Source organism: Hyperoodon ampullatus (assembly GCF_949752795.1).
Source record: "Hyperoodon ampullatus genome assembly, chromosome: 1".
NCBI classification, from domain to species: Eukaryota; Metazoa; Chordata; class Mammalia; order Artiodactyla; family Ziphiidae; genus Hyperoodon; species Hyperoodon ampullatus.
This window is the reverse complement of record NC_136914.1, coordinates 50,770,612-50,786,449: the sequence shown is the minus strand read 5'-3', so window position 1 is coordinate 50,786,449 and position 15,838 is coordinate 50,770,612.

Here is a 15,838-nt window from a genome sequence, read left to right as displayed (position 1 = left end):
TGCTGCTTCAGAAAGTGTCTTAGTCAGCTGGGGCTGCTATAACAAATTACCATGGACTGGGTGGCTTAAACAACATTTATTTCCCACAGTTCAAGGTCAGGGTGCTAATATGGTCAGGTTCTTGGTGAAGACCCTCTTCCTGGTTTACAGATGACCGCCTTCTTCCTGTGTCTTCACATGGTGGAAAAAGAGAAAACTAGCTCTCTGGCCTTTTCTTATAAGGGCACTAATTTCATTCATAAAGCCTCCACTCTTATGACCTAATTACGTCTCAAAACCCCCTCCTCCAAGTAGCATCATATTGGAATTAGGGTTTCAACATATGAATTTTTGAGGGACACAAATATTTAGTCCATAGCAGAAAGAGACTCTTTATCTGAATTGGAACCCTCAGAACTTTCTTTTGTCATCTGTTGTGTCTTCTTTATTTTTGGCTGCACCATGAGGCATGTGGCATCTTAGCTCCCCGACCATGGATTGAACCTGCACCCCCTGCATTGGAAGGGCAGAGTTTTAACCACTGGACCACCAGGGAAGTCTCTCATCTGCTGTGTCTTTGCCTCTGTCTTCCTGCCTGAAATTTCTCTCTTTCTCATTCTTTCTATCTGCTATTCTGTCCTCAGGCGCAAGTCATCCACAAAAAGCAACTTGCTTTCCCTAAGATTCAATTTCCAGTTCCTGAGAGGGAAGACCATATTGATTCAGGTCCAACAAACTATGGCCAAGGGACCGTGGTTACATGGTGCATATAAGGCCACCTGGGACCCACCACTGTGGAATGAAGAAACAGTTCCCAGAGAAGTGAGAGTTTTTATGAATTGGGCAGTTACCTCCAAAGGATTATATCACTGGATGTGTGGAAAAAACAAAAACAGACAGACAGAAAGAAAAAAACACACTTCCTCAGGAGAAACTATTGCTCTTTAGAGAGGTAATATGCACATATTGAAAGAGCCCTACGCAAAAAGTCCAGTGGTGATTCTGGGCTCTATGATCCTGAGCAAGTGTCTGAACTTCTCTACTCTGTTGTAAGTGTGAAAACACAGCAAAAACAAAATAAAGTATCTCCATCACTGGCAAAACAGTTGAGAGGAAATATTAAAATTAAAGTTGCTTTGAAAGTAAGCATGAGCAATCATAAAGCATTATCCTTATTATTAAAATTGTAAAATCACTTCCCAGTTAGTATTTAATAAAGCCAGTTTCATGGTACCTATACACGTTGTCTTACCCACAATTATATGGATCAAGTTTCTAAACTGTCCAAAGCAGATGGCGAGTTTTACTGCTGCAAATCATGGCAAAAATAATAATCATATTATAAAGCTGTATACTAATGACTAGCTCTGAGATTGAGCTTGGTGAAAGAACTATTTCAGGACCACGAGTACAAGACTAAGAGTAGTTTGTAATATAAAATTCCAAGTTTCAAGAGAAAAGGATCTAGTCGGCACAGTTTGAGACTCGCACCCACTCATTAGTCTAGCCTCCTGTGGACAGGAGTGTAAGAACACACCACAGAGACATGGCTGCCAGGAGGCAACCAGGATGACACAGGTAATTTCCAGAGTAGCTGGCAGACAACTCAGTGGGGCTTCTCTACAACTCAGAGAGCACTCTTCTCAAAACTGAGTGTGGCACTTCGGCTTCCAGAACTTTTTTGTTTGTTTGACAGAATAGCCTAAGAACCCTTATTCTACAAATCACTTGGAAATACTGAATAAGAGTTGAAAAATCCTTTCAAATGAATAGCTTAATTGATTAGAGAGTAAACCCCAAGGATCTTCCCCCAGCCCTCTCAAAAAGGAAGCAGAAACTAGGAAAGGAAATTTCCTGGGTAAATACTGTGGATTGTGCAGAGAGAGGCTTAAAGGTGGTTGCTGTATCAATAACCTAGATGCTGACGTTTTAATCTCACATTAAGATTGATGGCATGATTGTGGATCCTTGTAAGAAAGAGAGTTGTGACAAAGATCCTTGTATAAAATCAGAACTTTCTACTTAAAAAACTAAATCTACTTAAAAAACACAGGTTTGCGATAAGGAAGCATGTCTGCCTCAACATGGACAATGGGTGGGAAAATTGGGGGTTTTTTTCATCCCTGAAAATTATCTACCAACAGTGTGCCCTCAGGTAGGTTTGGGATTCCAATATAGCACTTGTATGGGCTGGGAACTCCCAGGTAGCATAGAAGGAGGTCTTGATCAATATCTGGCAGAAATGAAAGTCAAACGGCCCTAGTAAGATATATCTTCAACATGGACCCCAAAGGAGTCTCAAAGGTAAAGCCATGCTGCAGGTGAGTCTAAAGTCCAAATTTATAAAACTCTGGAGGAACCATCTGCACTAAACATGAGTTAAGACCCACTATATAGAACATCCCTAAAATTGAAAGTGTTAAAATCAACAAGTGAGACCATAATGAATAAGTATGTTTCAAATCATTAGATATCAAAGAAGGCATTGGAACATAAGAAAATAATAAAATATTAGGAAACCAAGCAGATTCAGGGGTGGGGAGGGCAGGCAGGGACAAATAGATAATAGGGAGAGGAATAGCAGATTTAAAAGAAAGGAACTTTTAGAAATAAAAATATGATTACATACAGTAAAATCTCATTGGATAGCTTAAACAGTAGGTTAGCTTCAGCTAGAGAGACAATTATTTTATATGCATCTAGGACACAACGGAGAGATAAAAATATAGGATATACAAAAAGGAGGTTAAGAGACTTCAAGCATAGTATGAGAATATCTAACTTATTTCTGAAAGGGATTCCAGACTGTAAGATGAGGGAGAATGGGTAAAAAGTAATATTTGAAAGGATAATGACTGAGAATTTTCTAGGACAGATGAAACCACCATATTCAGGGAGCCCAATAGATTCTAAGCAAGATAGAAGAGTAACATTCACACCCAACTACCTCGTAGTGAACCTGCAAGATCTGGAACACAAAGAAAAGACCTTAGAATAAGTAAGCATGACCTACAATGTCGCAAGTGCTCTAGAACGAAGACTCAAGGAAAGTCGAATCTGTGGTGGGTCTCTGGAACAACATGATTTTCTAAAATGGAATTGCTCTGGATAAATTAGTTGTAGAAGAGTATCAAATTGCTGTGTTTTTTTTCTGCACATTTGCAGTGAAGAATCAAGGTCACCAAATTTGGCTTGTGTTCATTATGACTAAATGTGAGACGGTTTCTATAGGGTTTGGTGAACTACTAAGGAGAATACAGGGTTAGTGATTCATGTATTCATTTGACAAATATTAATAGAATTTTTTTCCTTCCTAATGTTTGTGGTTCAAACCCTATCTATCTCATGACTCACACATTTTACATTTTTTTCACTATGATTTTTTTTCTTTAGGTTCAAAGCATCTTTCAAAATGTAATGCTGGATTATTGAGAAAAGTATGCCTTCATTACTATTCCCCTCAACTCCATCCATCTTAATGTGTTAATGTGGAGAAGTGGTAAAAATTAATAGTTAAAACAGGATTTGGAGCAGACAGACCCTACTAGTTCTACCATTTAAACGTTATGTGATTTTAGGCAAGAAACGTTCTAAATTTCAGTTTCTTCTTCCATAAAATGTCAACATTTATATCTACTTTAGAGGGTGATTAAAAGGACCAAAGAAGTAAATGTCTTTCACTTATTTATGCTCCAGAAGTCATATCAAATTACTCATAGTCTTTCTGAAGGTAATATTCCATTTCTTGGCTTAAAGCTTTTATTCATACTCTTCCCTCTACTTGGGCCAGTTTCCCTTGTCCTGCCTCCTTACCCTTCATCTGACCTAACAGTTAAAGGAACTAAAATCTGAAGAATGATCTTAGTTTGTATATAACTTCCTCCAGGATTCGTCCTCATACTCCTCAAGGCTGGTGCTCCTTGTCTCTATAAGCAGTCAAAATTACAATTGCTTTACATTTTACCTCATTTTACAGAGGAAGCTTTTAAATCAGCAACAAACTTAAATGACATGCCAAGGATGAAAAAACCAGCTAGTGGCAGAGCTCAGGCATGAAGCCAGGAATCTTCATTTTTATCCCCAGTTACCACCATTACTTCTGTTTAACCTAGCAGGGCTGGCTCCACCCTGGTTACACCCAGATTCTATGGAATGCTGAGACAAAAAACCTTCAGAAAGAGACCCTCTGTGTATTCCTGGGTGAGGTGCATTTCTTTCCCATGACATGTAATTCATCAGGCCGTCTAAGACATCCTGACTGCTACTCCTTGCCAGCTCTACAAGCCTCCCTTCACTGGATCTTCAGATACTATAATCTTGGTCTGGACTGATGCCATTTTCTTCTTGATGCCAACAAAAATATGTTACCACTTTAATTTAGTCAAGTCTCTTTCCAGAACTCATCATTCACATAGAGATTTTTCTCTCTCCTTGAGACTCAATCATTGTTACTACTGAAATGAATTGTCCCCCCATCTCTCACCACCACCCTGCACCCTGAAACACATTTACCCATGACTGTGCCCAACCCCTTGGTGAGGAAGCTCAAGGAGAAGAAGATGTATTCATTATCGTCCCCAAATCTGCTGTTTTCCTGTTTTTCCATTTTATTACACTATAGTTCATCCAGCTGCCTAAGCCAGGGACTGAGGTTCATCATATACTGACCTTCTCTCTCTGCCTCACAACTAGCCAGGCACTAGGTGCTGCCATTTCTGCACCCTTTCTAACACTCACTTAGCCCTCCTCTCTCTTTCCTCTGGAACTGCCTTAGTTCTGGCTATCTCAAATTTTCACCTGTATCACTAAAATAGCTCCTAACTGGTCTCCATGACTCCAGACTGTCTCTGTCCCTATCAGTCTTATTCAGTGCAAAGAGATTTTTCTAAAATGCAAATCTCACCAGGTGGGAAGGATCCCTAATCTATAAGGCAGATTAATAATTAAGGAAGACTGTTAATCAGGTTCTCTATGAAAATTATCTATTATTCTTAATATTTGCCTCAAAACACATTAAATGGACACAGCTCTGACCCAGTTCTCTTGGAGTCATTCAAATCATGATACTCCTGGGGCCATCTGGGCAAAAAAAAAATATCCACACTCCTACCGTAACATCATTTTATTCAATTTGCTATTCCTTATCCATGGGCCAAAACTTACACATCAGCAAATAGGTACATGTCTTACATTTACTGAAAGAAAACATGTACATGGTAAAAATTCAAGCAGTGTAAGGGTTAAATAGTTTTTTTAAGGGAAAAAAATAATTTTTTTGAGTTGTCTGGTTTTCGTCCCTAGAGGTATTGTTTTTAGCAATTTTGGTGGGTATATATTCCCAGAAATGTTCTCTGCATGCACCAGCATATCTGATGACAAAATTGGAAGCATTGTTTCATTTCAGTGTATCTATTTACTTATTTAGTCAGTGGAGACAGAATGTTTTATTGCAGGTTCGTACCATTGTTAGCTTACCAGTCCATTCTGATGGACATATAGGTATTTTTTTAATATGGTAAATCATGTTGCAGTGAACGTTTATGTATTATGTGTGTGTACGTGTTATACAAGTTAATCTATAGGATAAATTCAGAGAACAGGAATTTTTGAGTCAAAAAGGGTATGTGCAGGAGGAGCTTCAAGATGGCGGAAGAGTGAGACGCGGAGATCACCTTCCTCCCCACAGATACATCAGAAATACATCTACATGTGGAACAGCTCCTACAGAACACCTACTGAACGCTGGCAGAAGACCTCAGACCTCCCCAAAGGCAAGGAACTCCCCCACGTACCTGGGTAGGGCAAAAGAAAAAAGAATAAACAGAGACAAAAAGATAGGGACGGGACCTGCACCAGTGGGAGGGAGCCGTGAAGGAGGAAAGGTTTCCACACACTAGAAGCCCCTTCGTGGGCGGAGACTGCGGGGGGCGGAGGGGGAAAGCTTCGGAGCCGCGGAGGAGAGCACAGCAACAGGGGTGCGGAGGGCAAAGCGGGGAGATTCCCGCACAGAGGATCGGTGCCGACCAGCACTCACCAGCCCGAGAGGCTCGCCTGCTCGCCCGCCGGGGAGGGCGGGGCTGGGAGCTGAAGCTCGGGTTTCAGGTTTCAGTCGGAGCGCAGGGGGAGGACTGGGGTCGGCGGCGTGAGCACAGCTTAAAGGGGTTAGTGCGCCACAGCTAGCCGGGAGGGAGTCCTGGGAAAGGTCTGGAGCTGCCGAAGAGGCAGGAGACTTTTTCTTGCCTCTTTGTTTCCTGGTGCGCGAGGAGAGGAGATGAACAGCGTCGCTTAAAGGAGCTCCCGAGACGGGCGCGAGCCGCGGCTATCAGCGTGGACCCCAGAGACGGGCATGAGACGCTAAGGCTGCTGCTGCCGCCACCAAGAAGCCTGTGCGTGAGCACAGGTCACTCTCCACACCTCCCCTCCCGGGGAGCCTGTGTAGCCCGCCACTGTCAGGGTCCCGTGATCCAGGGACAACTTACCCGGGAGAACAGACAGCAGGCCTCAGGCTGTTGCAACTTCACGCCGGCCTCTGCCGCCACAGGCTCGCCCCGCACTCTGTACCCCTCCCTCCCCCCACGGCCTGAGTGAGCCAGAGCCCCCGAATCAGCGGCTCCTTTAACCCTGTCCTGTCTGAGCGAAGAACAGACACCCTCAGGCGACCTACACGCAGAGGCAGGGCCAAATCCAAAGCTGAACCCCGGGAGCTGTGCGAACAAAGAAGAGAAAGGGAAATCTCTCCCAGCAGCCTCAGGAGCAGCAGATTAAATCTCCACAATCAACTTGATGTACCCTGCCTCTGTGGAATACCTGAATAGACAACGAATCATCCCAAATTGAGGAGGTGGACTTTGGGAGCAAAGATATATATACTTTTTTCCCCTTTTTCTCTTTTTGTGAGTGTGTATGTGTATGCTTCTGTGTGTGATTTTGCCTGTATAGCTTTGCTTTTACCATTTGTCCTAGGGTTCTGTCTGTCCATTTTTTGCGTTTTTTATTTTAATAACTTTATTTTATTTTATTTTACTTTATTTTATTTATTTTACTTTATTTTATTTATTTATTTATTTCTTCATCTCTCTCTCTCTCTCTCTCTCTCTCTCTCTCTCTCTTTCTCTTTCTTTCCTTCTTTCTTTCTCTCTTTCTTTCTTTCTTTCTTTCTTTCTTTCTTTATCTCCCTTTTATTCTGAGCCGTGCGGATGAAAGACTCTTGGTGCTCCAGCCAGGCGTCAGGGCTGTGCCTCTGAGGTGGGAGAGCCAAGTTCAGGACGCTGGTCCACAAGAGACCTCCCAGTTGCAAGTAATATCAAACGGCAAAATCTCCCAGAGATCTCCATCTCAACACCAAGACCCAGCTTCACTCAACGACCAGCAAGCTACAGTGCGTGACACCCTATGCCAAAAAACTAGCAAGACAGGAACATAACCCCATCCATTAGCAGAGAGGCTGCGTAAAATCATAAGGCCACAGGCACCCCAAAACACACCACCAGATGTGGACTTGCCCACCAGAAAGACAAGATCCACCCTCACCGACCAGAACACAGGCACCAGTTGCCTCCATCAGGAAGCCTACACAACCCACTGAACCAAACTTAGACACTGGGGACAGACATCAAAAACAACGGAAGTACGAACCTGCAGCCTGTAAAAAGGAGACCCCAAACACAGTAAGCTGAGCAAAATAAGAAGACAGAAAAACACACAGCAGATGAAGGAGCGATGCAGAAACCCACCAGACCTAACAAATGAGGAGGAAATAGGCAGTCTACCTGAAAAAGAATTCAGAATAATGATAGTAAAGAAGATCCAAAATCTTGGAAATAGAGAAAATACAACAAACGTTTAACAAGGACCTAGAAGAACTAAAGGGCAAACAAACAGTGATGAACGACACAATAAATGAAATTAAAAATTCTCTAGAAGGGATCAATAACAGAATAGCTGAGGCAGAAGAACGGATAAGTGACGTGGAAGATAAAATAGTGGAAATAACTACTGCAGAGCAGAATAAAGAAAAGAGAATGAAAAGAATTGAGGACAGTCTCAGAGACCTCCAGGACAACATTAAACAAAGCAACATTCAAATTATAGGGGGTCCCAGAAGAAGAAGAGAAAAAGAAAACGACTGAGAAAATATTTGAAGAGATTACAGTTGAAAACTTCCCTAATATGAAAAAGGAAATAGTTAATCAAGTCAAGGAAGCATAGAGAGTCCCATATAGGATAAATCCAAGGAGAAACACACCAAGACACATATTAATATCAAAAATTAAATACAAAGTAAAAATATTAAAAGCAGCAAGAGAAAAAAAAGTAACACACAAGGGAATCCCTATAAGGTTAACAGCTGATCTTTCAGCAGAAGCTCTGCAAGCCAGAAGGGAGTGGCAGGACATATTTAAAGTGATGAAGGAGAAAAACCTGCAACCAAGATTACCCTACCCAGCAAGGATCTCATTCAGATTTGATGGAGAAACTAAAACCTTTACAGACAAGCAAAAGCTAAGAGGATTCAGCACCACCAAACCAGCTTTGCAACAAATGCTAAAGGAACTTCTCTAGGCAGGAAACACAAGAGAAGGAAAAGACCTACAATAACAAACCCAAAACAATTAAGAAAATGGTAATAGGAAAATACATATCAATAATTACCTTAAATGTAAATGGATTAAATGTTCCAACCAAAAGACATAGACTGGCTGAATGGATACAAAAACAAGACCCAATATATGCTGTCTACAAGAGACCCACTTCAAACCTAGGGACACACACAGACTGAAAGTGAGGGGATGGAAAAAGATATTCCCTTCAAATGGAAATCAAAAGAAAGCTGGAGTAGCAATTCTCACATCAGACAAAATAGACTTTAAAATAAAGACTATTAGAAGAGACAAAGAAGGACACTACATAATGATCAAGGGATCGATCCAAGAAGAAGATATAACAATTGTAAATATTTATGCACCCAACATCGGAGCACCTCAATACCTAAGGCAAATACTAACAGCCATAAAAGGGGAAATCGACAGTAACACAATCATTGTAGGGGATGTTAACACCCCACTTGCACCAATGGATACATCATCAAAAATGAAAATAAATAAGGAAACACAAGCTTTAAATGATACATTAAACAAGATGGACTTAATTGATATTTATAGGACATTCCATCCAAAAACAACAGAATACACATTCTGCTCAACTGCCCATGGAACATTCTCCAGGATAGATCATATCTTGGGTCCCAAATCAAGCCTTGGTAAATTTAAGAAAATTTAAATTGCATCAAGTATCTTTTCCCACCACAACGCTATGAGACTAGATATAAATTACTGAAAAAAATCTGTAAAAAATACAAACTCATGGAGGCTAAACAATACACTACTTAATAACCAAGAGATCACCGAAGAAATCAAAGAGGAAATCAAAAAATACCTAGAAACAAGTGACAATGAAAACACAACGACCCAAAACCTATGAGATGCAGCAAAAGCAGTTCGAAGAGGGAAGTTTATAGTAATAAAATAGTATCTTAAGAAACAAGAAACATGTCAAATAAACAACCTAACCTTACACCTAAAGCAATTAGAGAAAGAAGAACAAAAAACTCCCAAAGTTAGCACAAGGAAAGAAATCATAATGATCAGATCATAAATAAATAAAAAGAAATGAAGAAAATGATAGCAAAGATCAATAAAACTATAAGCTGGTTCTTTGAGAAGATAAAAAGTCTGATAAACCATTAGCAAGTCTCATCAGGAAAAAAAGGGAGAAGACTCAAGTCAACAGAATTAAAAATGAAAAAGAAATAACAACTAGCACTGCAGAAATACAAAGGATCATGAGAGATTACTACAAGCAGCTCTATGCCAATAAAATGGACAACCTGGAAGAAATGGACAAATTCTTAGAAATGCACAACCTTCTGAGACTGAACCAGGAAGAAATAGAAAATATGAACAGACCAATCACAAGCACTGAAATTGAAACTGTGATTAAAAATCTTCCAACAAACAAACACCCAGGAACAGATGGCTTCACAGGAGAATGCTATCAAACATTTAGAGAAGAGCTAACACCTATCCTTCTCAAACTCTTCCAAAATATAGCAGAGGGAGGAACACTCCCAAACTCATTCTACGAGGCCACCATCACCCTGATACTAAAACCAGACAAAGATGTCACAAAAATAGGGGGCTTCCTTGGTGACGCAGTGGTTGAAAGTCCGCCTGCTGATGCAGGGCATGCAGGTTCATGCCCCGGTCCGGGAGGATCCCATGTGCCGCGGAGCGGCTGGGCCCCTGAGACATGGTTGCTGAGCCTGTGCGTCCGGAGCCTGTGCTCTGCAATGAGAGAGGCCAGAACAGTGAAAGGCCCGTGTACAGCAAAAAAAAAAAAAAAAAAAAAAGTCACAAAAATAGAAAACTACAGGCCAATATGAATGTAGATGCAAAAATCCTCAACAAAATACTAGCAAACAGAATCCAACAGCACATTAAAAGGATCATACACTGTGATCAAGTGGGGTTTATCCCAGGATTGCAAGGATTCTTCAATATATTCAAATCAATCAATGTGATACACCATATTGACAAATTGAAGGAGACAAACCATATGATCATCTCAGTAGATGTAGAGAAAACTTTCAACAAAATTCAACACCTATTTATGATAAAAAACCCTCCAGAAAGTAGGCATAGAGGGAAGTTTCCTCAACATACTAAAGCCCATATATGACAAACCCACAGCCAGCATCGTTCTCAATGGTGAAAAATTGAAACCATTTGCAGTAAGATCAGGAACACGACAAGGTTGCCCACTCTCACCACTATTATTCTACATAGTTTTGGAAGTTTTAGCCACAGCAATCAGAGAAGAAAAAGAAACAAAAGGAATCCAAATCAGAACAGAAGAAGTAAAGCTGTCACTGCAGATGACATGAGACTATACATAGAGAATCCTAAAGATGCTACCAGAAAACTACTAGAGCTAATCAATGAATTTGGTAAAGTAGCAGGATACAAAATTAATGCACAGAAATCTCTAGCATTCCTATAGGCTAATGATGAAAAATCTGAAAGTGAAATTAAGAAAACAATCCCATTTACCATTGCAACAAAAAGAATAAAATATCTAGGAATAAACCTACCTAAGGTGACAAAAGACCTGTATGCAGAAAGTTATAAGACACTGATGAAAGAAATTAAAGATGATACAAATAGAGTGAGAGATATACCATGTTCTTGGGTTGGAAGAATCAACATTGTGAAAATGACTCTACTATCCAAAGCAATCTACAGATTCAATGCAATCCCCATCAAACTACCACTAGCATTTTTCACAGAACTAGAATGAAAACTTTCACAATTTGTATGGAAACCCAAAGACCCCTAATAGCCAACGCAATCTTGATAAAGAAAAACGGAGCTGGAGGAATCAGGCTCCCAGTGTTCAGACTATACTACAAAGCTATAGTAATCAAGACAGTATGGTACTGGCACAAAAACAGAAATATAGATCAATGGGACAGGGTAGAAAGCCCAGAGATAAACCGACACACATATGGTCACCTTGTCTTTGATAAAGGAGCCAAGAATATACAGTGGAGAAAAGACGTCCTCTTCGATAAATTGTTCTGGGAAAACTGGACAGGTACGTGTAGAAGTATGAAAGTAGAACACTCCCTAACACCATACACAAAAATAAGCTCAAAATGGATTAAAGACCTAAATGTAAGGCCAGACACTGTAAAACTGTTAGAAGAAAACATAGGCAGAACACTCTATGACATAAATCACGGCAAGATCCTTTTTGACCCACCTCTTAGAGAAATGGAAATAAAAACAAAAATAAACAAATGAAACCTAATGAAACTTCAAAGCTTTTGCACAGCAAAGGAAACCATAAACAAGATGAAAAGACAACCCGCAGAATGGGAGAAAATATTTGCAGATGAAGCAAGTGACAAAGGATTAATCTCCAAAATTTACCAGCAGCTCATGCAGGTCAATATCAGAAAAACAAACAACCCAATCCAAAAATGGGTGGAAGACCTAAATAGACATTTCTCCAAAGAAGATATACAGATTGCCAACAAACACATGAAAGAATGCTCAACATCATTAATCATTAGAGAAATGCAAATCAAAAGTACAATGAGATATCACCTCACACCAGTCAGAATGGCCATCATCAAAAAATCTACAAACAATAAATTCTGGAGAGGGTGTGGAGAAAAGGGAACCCTCTTGCACTGTTGGTGGGAATGTAAATTGATATAGCCACTATGGAGTACAGTATGGAGGTTCTTTAAAAAACTAAAAATAGCACTACCATACAACCCAGCAATCCCACTACTGGGCATATACCCTGAGAAAACCATCATTCAAAAAGAGTCATGTGCCATAATGTTCATTGTAGCTCTCTTTACTATAGCCAGGACAAGGAAGCAACCTATGTGTCCATCAACAGACGAATGGATAAAGAAGATGGGGCACATATATACAATGGAATATTACTCAGCCATAAAAAGAAACAAAATTGAGTTATTTGTAGTGAGATGGATGGACCTAGAGTCTGTCATACAGAGTGAAGTAAGTCAGAAAGAAAAAAACAAATACCATATGCTAACACATATATATGGAATCTAAGAAAAAAAGATTGGTCATGAAGAACCTAGAGGCAAGATGGGAATAAAGACACAGACCTACCAGAGAATGGACTTGAGTGTATGGGGGGGGAAGGGTAAGCTCTGACAAAGTGAGAGAGTGGCATGGACATATATACACTACCAAACATAAAATAGATAGCTAGTGGGAAGCAGCCGCATAGCACAGGGAGATCAGCTTGGTGCTTTGTGACCACCTGGAGGGGTGGGATAGGGAGGGTGGGAGGGAAGGAGATGCAAGAGGGAAGCGATATGGGGACATATGTATATGTATAACTGATTCACTTTGTTATAAAGCAGAACGTAACACACCGTTGTTAAGCAATTATACTCCAATAAAGGCGTTAAAAAAAAATCCCCCCCGCAAAAAAACAAACAAAAAAAGGGTATGTACATTTTACATTTTGATAAGCATCACCAAAACCGTTTCAAAGGATTTGCAGTAGTGAACTGCCTGTTAAACTATGAAAAATATCTATTTCTCAACATCCTGGTAATCATGCTCATATCAAAATTTTGACCTTTGCCAGACTGATAGGTGAAAAATGCCATTTCATTGTTTGAGTCTGTATTTCTCTAATTCTGAGTAATATAGGACTTCTTTGCATTTCTTTTCTTTTTTCCCCAGCCATTTATATTTTACTTTCTGGGAAATTTTTCTATTGTTCATGGGCCTTATCATTTTTTAAAAATGGTATTTATACATTGAGAAAATAAATATTTTTCTTCAGAATAAATTGTAAAATATTTATTTTTTACTTTCCACTTGTATTTTTATTTTATTTCAGTTTTTAAAAAGTGTTATTTTTAGTATAGTTAGTTCATTAAATGTTTCCTTAGTAGTGTGTGTGTGTGTGTCTTTGTGTATGTATATATACTCAGTAAAAACTATAATGTAGTATTTTTGTCTTAAATATATATGTATAGAAATATCTGTCTTTACATATTTATATATATTTATATACATATATATTTAAGACAAAAATATGATATACATACTTGTATACAAAATATACTATACATACTTATATACAAAAATGCTATATACATAACTTTTTCACTGAAAAATATATTTATTTAACCACATTATAATATATTTTGGATAACTGATGAGAAAGTAATTACCCAAGTCCCACTATATTGATATAATTACTGCCATCATTTTAGTGTATCTCATTTCAGTCTGTTTTCCCAAGTATATATATTTTAGTTATAAATATAATGGCATAAGTCTTCTTTAAGGGACACTATAATGGGGTCTCCTGTTAGATCAAGGAAACAACAGCAGAAAGAAGTTGGAAGTATAGTGCTTTGGGAGCAGAAGTTGGAGGGAGGGGTTTATAAGAAGTTTGGTAGGCCCTGCATCCCGTCGCACACTACCCCACCCCTAATCAGGAAATGGAAAGTTGCAGAGTATTTTGTGTAAGCGTATTTGGAGAACTAACCAACACATCCATAAAAAGCTAACATGTGTAGCCTGCTATAAAATAATGCATAACCAGCCACTGTCTTCCAAGAAAAAACTGCAAACAGTACCAGTTAAGCAAAAAATAATAAAGTTTTGCCCTTTTCCACTATATCCCTCTACCCCTGTTCTGACCCTAGAAAATGCAGAAGTAGCACAATGAGTAGAGGAGGAAGAGAGGAAATTGAAAGTAGAGAGAGGAAAAAAAAGACCTTAGTGATTTCATCCAGTCTCATGACTTTAAATGTCATCTATGTGCCAATGACTCTCAAACTTAGAGTCCACCCTTGAACCCTCTGCTGAACTCCAGACTTTAGTTCAGTCTGGAGTTCTCCTACTGAACATCTCCACTTTATGGACATCTCAAAGTTAACACATCCAAAACTGAACACTTGATCATCTCCAACGAACTGATCTACCTGCAAACTCTCTCCATTATAGTTGATGGCAACTTCACCCTTCCAATTGTTCAGACCAAAAATCTTGGAGTTTTTCTTGACTTCTCTTGACCCACACATTGCATATTATTTTTTTGTCAGAAAATCCTGTGGAATCTACCTTTAAAATATATATGGAATCTGACCACTTCTCACCGCCTCAGTTACTACCTCTCTGATTGGATCTAGCATCTTCTCGCCCCTTGAGATGCCCCAATCTCCAAACAGACCTCCTGTTTCTATACTTGTCTCCCTCACTCCCACAGTCTATTTCAAAATAGCAGCCATAACTGTCTTAAAAACATAAATCCGATTGTCATTCTTTGACTCAAAACTTTTCAATCATTTTTCATCTCACTTAGAGAAAAGCCAAAATTCTAACAACAGCCAAAAAGCCTTATGTTATCTGCCCCTCCCCGTTACCTCCACCTCATTCTGTTTTAGTCTACCATAACAAAATAACATAGACTGGGTGGCTCAAACAACAGAAGTTCATTTTCTCACAGTTCTGGAGGCTGGATCAGAGTGCTAGCATGGTCAGTTTCTGGTGAGAGTGCTCTTCCTGTCTTGCTGATGGCCACCTTCTTGCTGCATACACACGTGGCAGGGAGAGAGAGAGAGAGAAATGAGTCCTCTGGTATCTCTTCTTATAGAGATGCTAACCCTATTGGATGAGAGTCCTACCCTTTTGACCTCAATTAACCCTAATTACTTCTGTAAAGGTACTATCTCCAAACACAGTCACATCAGAGGTTAGGGATTCAACATGAATTTTTTTGGGGGGGGTAGGGTGGCAATACATTCAGTCCATAATACCCTCACTAACAATAAGACCTTGTCTCCTACTAAGTCCCCCTTGCCCACTCTCCCCAGCCACATGGACCTGGTTGATGATCCTTGAACAATTTATACACATGCCTTCTTTTTTTTTTTTTTTTTTTTTTTTTCACATGCCTTCTTTAGGGACTCTGTACTTGTTGTTTACTCTGCCTGGAGTATACGACCTTCAGATATCCCCATGGATAACTCCATCAGTCCTTCAAGTCTTTGTTCAAATGTTAACTTCTCAATTAAGTCGACCCAACGGCCTATTTACAATTGCTACCTACCCTGTCTAGCACCCTTGGTCCCCTTATCTTGTCCTCTCTTTTGTTGTTCCACATAACCTTCTAAGATACTTTACAAGGAGCTGGACATATAGTGGAGGCTCAGACAGAGGAGGAGGGGTAATGAGCCTGATGAGAGTGGCTGCAAGTGACCCGGAGAGCCAGGGCCGGGTGGGTGGGGAAG